The sequence below is a fragment of the Chinchilla lanigera genome, unplaced genomic scaffold, assembly GCF_000276665.1.
Source record: "Chinchilla lanigera isolate Chin_1 unplaced genomic scaffold, ChiLan1.0 scaffold00028, whole genome shotgun sequence".
Classification (NCBI taxonomy): Eukaryota; Metazoa; Chordata; class Mammalia; order Rodentia; family Chinchillidae; genus Chinchilla; species Chinchilla lanigera.
This window is the reverse complement of record NW_004955429.1, coordinates 2,173,280-2,181,002: the sequence shown is the minus strand read 5'-3', so window position 1 is coordinate 2,181,002 and position 7,723 is coordinate 2,173,280. Positions and strand designations below refer to the sequence as shown.

The following is a 7,723-nucleotide window of genomic DNA, read 5'->3' as shown; positions in this document are numbered from 1 at the left end:
ATGCAGTTAATATAGTTCCATGAGCATTTAAAAAATAACTTGGAGTATTATGTGTTGTTAACACACAAAAAAAGTATGACAGAGAAATACAAGGATGAAAATAGTAGAACTAATCTAAATACATAATTTATAATTGTGTCCATAGTAATAATATATAGAAGAAACATGTTTGTAGTATCACTTGCATCTATGTTATTAGGTGAAAGAGGTGGATCTCGGTCCTGAAACAACTGGGCATATACGACATTCACTGGTATATTTACAAACTGAAACATGGCAAGTAAAATAAACCTTGTCCCTCTGTGTCATCTTTTTCTAGTTCTGTGATGATTCATTCTTACCAGTAGTAATGAAGAATGAGAGAGCTCATCTTACTTGTCCATAAGCTAAAATGTTAGTTTCATAACTGCTGGCAGAGGGCAAGAGATTCCTGGGTCAAATGTAAAGAATGACATCACTCACAGAATTTAGTTATCTAATGTCATAATTTTTTTTTGTTTTGTTTTGGGTACTGAAAACCAAGTTCCCATGAAGGAGGGGAACACAAAGATACTTGTACCCAGTTGGCTTGTATTATGAGCACGAAGCCTAAAAATTAGGAATTACAAATCTTTTAAAATGAACAGTGAGCACATCTGATTTTTTTCTCCAGAAGAGGTGCTATCCATCTCCCACAGCCATAGGAAATCTTGCCCTTTCTTCTACGGAAACATTACCATTCTCCTCAAGGTTGTTCATACTACCAACTTCCTAGAAAAAAATTGTCCAAAAGAAAGGCGATCCATGATTCTGTTAACCAGATGTGCAGAAACTTAACAGATCTGTGAACAGTTGTCTCACAATATTGCTTTATTCCCCTTTAAATACACCATGCCACATCAGAATCTGTAGCTAAAATAAATTATGTACACCATAATGAGAGTGATTTTCCCCTTATTATCTCTCATTTTCAGGCATCTTTGTATTTTAAAACTTGCATTGCTAGTTGTAGAATTAGAAAGTTTGTGTTGTTGTTCAAGACGCTCTATTGGATAAGTTGGAAATAGATTTGGAAGCCAGGATACCTGCCTTTATCCTGCTCCTTTCCCACATTTGGAAGTTGTGACTGGTAGAGACAATGTTTTCAGCTCATGCTGAAGTTAGAGGCATATGTACCAGTGAGTTTTAGGGACTGAATGTGAGTGAAAGAGATGTGAGCTACTTCCAACCTGGGCCCACCAAAATTACCTGTGAGTCATTTTTCCACACTCTTTTTTGATCATCAGCTTGGAAGCTAAACAGGAAGGTGACAGGATTTCTGTGTAGATGTTCAGTGTTCATTAACTCAGTCAATTACTTCCATTATGTTACTTTATTGTATTTAAATTATTATACATTTGGGGATTAACTTGTTATAATTACCAGTCTACCCTAACTTATCCAAGTGAAGCATATTGATTAGGAGTGATCTTGCAGTTATGTGGAATAGTCTTTCAATTGTGCAAAATCTTCATTTTCTCCCAAGAGAATTATACCTTTAGTTTCTTGTTCCGCCAATCAGGCATGCTGAGCAGCGTGCTTTTGGTAATCAGCCAGACGCCAAATCCCATATCCTCATCTGACTCCTTCAACTCTTCTTTGGCTTCAACTGTGGCTGGGGAGGGCACCGCAGCAGGAGCAGCTGTGGTGGCTTCAGTGACGGGGACAGCAGCCACAAATGCAGATGGATCAGGCTAGCAGGCCTGGACCATTCCAACCAGTGGGCAGGTTTAATCACTGCACAGACAAAGCCAGGACGGACCTACTTGTACCGCTGATGATAAAATGGGGCATAGATACAACACTTGGGTAACCAATCTGCAGGCAAACACCGGCAGCATTGCAGCTGCCTTTCAGAAAGCGAGAATGCAGAACTTCCTCTGTAACGTCAAGCACTTCAGTGTTGTAGATGTTGCCATTGTCGACACCTGCTCATGATCAGCTCAAAGGAGAATGGGGAGATGGTCAATATGTTCAGCAGGGTAGCTTCACTGGATCCCATTTTGTCTCTAGTCTTAGTCAAGGGCATATCACTCAAGATTTCAATGGTATCCCTGGAGATTTTAATGGTGATACCTAAATACTAGAAGGAAGTCTTCTCAGGCCCCAGACCAGTGTTCTGATATGGTACAGGGACTTCATGTGGTACAGTGGCACCAGCATAGGCAACAGCTGGTATCTTATTGGCCAGCAGCCTATCCTTGATCTCAGCAAAGTCCTCCTTGGTGAACAAAATGCCCTCATCCCCTTGGGTGTGAGGCAATAGTATCTCCAGAGCTGGGTTGTTTCCCATTACCCTCAGATGACCTTGTGAATAATGATGTGTTTGCCTATCAGCACCAGGGTCTTCCCTTGGACAGCTCTGTGCTATCTGCTGCATCTGCTTGGAGCCCATGTTGTCTGCTCTCACAATGAAGCATTTTGGTTAACCATCCAAAAGTTGGATGATTTTTAAGGAAGTTGGATTTCCAGGTCACCCTGTCTTCATGGTAATGTGTTAGGGATTGTCGTGGAGGGTTCGTGGTAATGTGTTAGGGATTGCCATGGAGGGTTTAAAGATAATGTCACTCTCATAAGGACAACTGGAAGAGGCTTCATGAAGATAGGGTCTTCATTTTTGACCTTCATAATCTCAGTAACATTTTTGTGTTATTTTGTTTCATGACTGTGACTAAATATCTGAGAAAAACAACCTGAAGAAAGAAAGATTTAGTTAGGTTCATGGTTTCAGAGGTGTTCGTTCATGGTTTTTCCAGATTCATTGCTTTTAGGCCTGTGAGGAGGCAACAACCTCATGGTGGAAGGGCATGGAAGTGGAAAGCTGCTCAGCTCCCAACAGCCAGGAAGCAGAGAAGGTTGGAAAGAACCATGTAATATTATACTATTCAAAGTCATGCTCTAGTGACTTACTTCCTCCAACTAGGCCTTGCCTACTAATGATCCATTTAGCCATTAAGCTATGAATGGATTAATCCATAGACAAGGTTAGTATTTTCAAATCCAATCACTTCTCAAGGTATTTCTAGCACAATCTAATTGGCATTGAAGATTAACCTTCACAATCTTTGGGAGATTTTAGAACTAGTCCTTTTTTCTTCAGTGAAATGAAAAATAGAGAAAAGTAAATATAACAGAGGTGTTCAGTTCCTTACCTATCTTCCATACACTTGAGGACAAATAGTTTGTGCCATCCTATGATTCACAAATTACCCAAGTATTCTTATAATTAAAGAAAAATCTATTCTGACACTTTTTAATATAATAAAAAATTTTAATCAATGAAGTACTGCTGCATCGAAGATTTGAAGTAGAAGAGAGACACTGTGCTCATCTTCAAAAACAACAAAGAAATATTATGGTTTATAGCCAAGGGGTAAGGTGGGATACAGCAAATGGAAAAATTACGAGGTGGAAAATTTAGGGTAAGGAATCTATATACAGACAAGAAAGGAATCTCTGAAAGCACACTGTGATAATCAGATTTTGACTGGTTGCAGGGAAGAGGAACTTGTTTAGCTCTGGAACAAGCTACTAAGGGTGGAGGAATCTTGCTAACTGAGTTAGTGGGATTCTTGTTCTTAAGGACAAGGTCCAAGGACAAGGCCTAGGATAGAAGACTAGAAGCTGAAAGGTCAAGAGCATCTTTTCAGGACCCAGAGTAGAGATTCTCCAGGTGGGTGGACATTCCCCATAGGTTGGTAGCAGCCTGGGTTTGTGTAGCAGCTCATATTGATAATAGTCATAAGTGTTGGCTCATAGACACAAATGTCCATGGCTAAGAAGAATCCCACTGTTATGGGGATGCTGGTACTCTAACTGCAGGCTCATAAATTTTAAAAAATGTGTAATTATTTAAATATACTTTACAGTGCTATGTACTGATACAAAAGCCAACATTTTTTTCCTTTAAGGGACCAAATAATAAACATTTCAGATGTTGTGCCCAGATAGTTTCTTTAGTAACTTCTTATCTGTGTTGTGTAGCACCCAACGAGTCACAGAAAAATGTTCATAGCTATCTTCCAAGGAAACTATCAATCTCTGGTCTAAAACGTGTATATATTCTCATACGTATAGCAAAAATTTTTTGTCTCAGTAGAAAACTATGCCTTCAGGATTATCAGATTTTAATCCTGTGAATTACCTTGGAGTTTTTTTTTTTTTTTGCAGTCATTTATAAATTATGGGTAACCAGCATATATGTAAATTCTGTTCTTTCTAGTAGCGATCTAATTGATGTTTTTCCCTCATCCTCTTTATTTCTTTCTACTATGTCTTCATTTCCAATTAATCTCATCATTCCTTTACCCTGTCTACATTATGTGCTGTTTGATTTTCCTTTTAGAAGGTTGTAACTTCTGCTTGGTTCCCTCACACCATACCAATTAAATAAATCTTTAAACATGTTGTCCTTTGATACCTATATGAGAGTGGTGATTTCACCTATTCTGAAATTTATTTTTTAATTCTCTCTGTGTGTATGCATGTGAGTGTGTGTTTAAGGATAAAAAGTTATCAGTGGTTGAAAAATAAAGCCCTCATTTAAGGTTAAATCAGTGTGGAGTTTTACTCACATGTGTGCCTAGTTGTTCCCATCTACAGTCTCACAGATCCATGGTGACAGAATTGCACTTACATGATATTTTCAAAAATAGATTTTAAGCATTATCTCATTGATTTCTTTCACCTCTCTAGGCTTTGATAAGGCAAATGGTTGTCAGGTTTTCACCAGGAAGGAAAGAATGACACATGGAAGCGTAAGTGCTTGAAGAATAAAAGTCACAAATTAATTTCTGTGTGTTGTTGGAGAGAAAACCTTTCTGAAGATCTCATAACCACGTATTCACCTTTCGTCTGTCTGAATACTGATTTCTTGAGGTTGATACTTTTCCCTCTTTCTCTGTGCTGGCTTTGTAATCAGCCAAACTGCACTTGGAGCATATGTGACTGTAGAGTTCTGGAATTTACTTGAGTTGTATGTACGACTGAGGCAAGAGGCAGCTGTAGACTGCCAAAGAGAGGGGACCAGGTTGCCTTGGAGCCTACTTTCAGGGCTAGATCCACCTTCTGAGTTAAACCTTAACCCAGGTCCCGGATATCCTGGTATAAATTTAAAAGTACAAAGTAATCAGATAACTCAGCTCGTACATGGTAAGTCTCTGCATGTGCAATACTTGGTGAAATAGGGCTCTAATTGCTACTAGCGAGGCTGTTTTGACACCTCCCCTTCTAATGTTGGGCTTTGGGTGCCACGTACAGTTCCTCCAAAAAGGCCACCTCTGATGGAAGGCAAAGTGAAACCACTCATTGACAAGAACAAAACTTCAGTCCAACCCTCAAACACCATTCCAAGCCCTAGTGCTTAAATCTCCAACCCAAGTCTCCTGGAGCCATGAGCTTTCCTTGCTGGCCTGCTCCTACCTGGTGGAACGTACTTTCATTTTCAGTAAATCTTTAATCTTGCTGCCCTTTTGAGGGTCCCATTCAATTCTTTGTTCAGGACACCAAGAACCTGGACAAGACCCCTGATCCAGTAACATGGCTAATAAAGAACACACTAAAGTATTAGCAATGATGTATTTACTTTTCAAATTCTTGGTTTCTGAACAGCAAGGTGAAGATACTGGTATGATGGTCTTAGAACTATAAAGTTGATATGCATTTTAAAAAGTCACTTCCTCATTATCAACTCTCCTGGTACAGGACAATCTGATGCCTACAGGCAGCAACAGAAATCCTGATCCGATGAGTCCTAACTTTGCTGCTGATGCTCCATGAGGGCAGCATGAAACAGCCCTTCATCTTCATAGAAGTTAGGGCAGGGAGTCTTTCAGATGTTGCCTACAAAAATTTAATTAGGCCTTATACAAACTTCAGGAATAAAAGCTCAGCTTGAGGAATGTGAGTGTATATATAAATTGGGGGCCTGTAAAAACTGATTACAGCTTACACTTGGAATCCTGTACAGGAGACAAGACTGATGGAATACAAGTGAGACAATCCATGGTCGCTCCAGCTTGTTGGTTGGCAGAAGACTTGGCTTTTCTGCTTTTTAAACACATGCATGGAAGTAACCAAACCACTATCTATAGCACCTGTATGGCTTTAACAATATGTGGCACATCTGAATATTTTCCAGGATATTTATAGGGTGATATTTTAGGAAAAATATGCAGTTTCCATTTTAAACTGTAAGGTAGATGGATGAAATTTTTAGAGTAGGTGGTCTTGTTCATAAAGATATATTTCAACTAAAATTAGTATTATTATTGATTGGAGATTTGAAGGAGAGTAGGGTGATAATATATTTGACAATGATAGAATCCAATTTGATGTCACTGAGAGTTTGAATTTGCCATTGTTTCTCTGTTTATAAGCAAAGTATATATTTTTTGATCTTTAAGGACTCATTAGATTTAGTTTTTCTTTATTTATTTTATTTATTTTCTTTCATACTTAGAATCGAACTCAGGACCTTGCACTTGCCAGTCAGGTCCTGTGCCACTGAGCTATATCCCTGGCCTAGATTTAGTTTTTAAAATATAATATCTATGTGTTTGTGATTTTTCCCTATAGGGCTATATAATATTATTATATTTTATATATTTATATGTTATATTTTCTAACATTCATATATGGATAAAGATCATATAGAAAGAAAATCATGATATATAGCTCCTTAAGGCATTAACTCATCTTAAATGTAAGATGTTTAATAAAACTTTTTAGTTGTTCACAGAATACTGAATGTCTGAAATTATTTGTCTATGTTTAAGGGTAAATTGAAATTCTTGTTTGAGCTTTTTTCATGTTTATACTAAACTGATAAATAATTAAAGGGAAATGGAATGCATACAGTTTCAAACTGAATGAATTTAGCTTATAAGGAGGTATGTTAAAAGGCATTTGTTTATTTTTTATAAGCCGATTGGACTTCATTCATAAGTCCTTAAAGAAATGGAGTAGCAGGAGCAGAAAGCTGCCAATTCTCAGTAGCAGAGAAAATTTGACCCCAAAAGGTAAAGTTACATCGGAGACTTGGAAAACAGGAAATGTCAGATGGTTTTTGGCAAAACACATAGTGCCTTTCCTTTTCTCAGTGTGCTGAAAGTTCCCGTGTCCGTGCATTCCTTACAACTCAGGAATTCTCTGAAGCAGAAATTTTAGTTTCAGAAAGAGGAATAGTAGTAATAATAACAATGGAACACCCTTAACGAGAGCAAGCAAATAGCATTGTAATTGTGAGTCTTCAGAAAAATTGTGAATTCATATTTCAAAATCTATCCCACAGGACGGAACATTTTTCAGAAAGCTTGAAAATAACCTTCCCAGTGGTAGAGGGATGGAGCTATCATGCAGAAGGGAAGTGTGTGTTCATATGTGTGTGTGTGTGTGTGTGTGTGTGTGTGTCTGAATGAGCATAGTATACAGCTTGTGAATGATGGTAGGATAGACTACATCATAGAGCTGGGCAGGGCTGTGCTTGCTGGAAATACATATTTCTTTGTTTTGTTAGTTCCCCAAGAGATAAAGTGAAAGCCTAGATTTATCCTTCTTTTTCAGTACAGAGGAAAACACCCAACGACAACATCAACAATAATAACAACAAGGACAAAGAGTGGGAGTGCTGCAAATTCCATTTGCATGAAGTATGCTGGGAAAAGCCTGGCAAGGAATCTTGGTTTGGTGAAAAACAGATTCGGTG

General features: G+C 38.2%; 1 pseudogene; it reads right to left on the bottom strand.

Annotated features, from left to right (window-relative positions):
- Positions 1 to 660: 660 nt before the first annotated feature.
- On the bottom strand, positions 661 to 6,023 carry LOC102008757 (annotated as a pseudogene).
- Between the last annotated feature and the right edge of the window lie 1,700 nt (positions 6,024 to 7,723).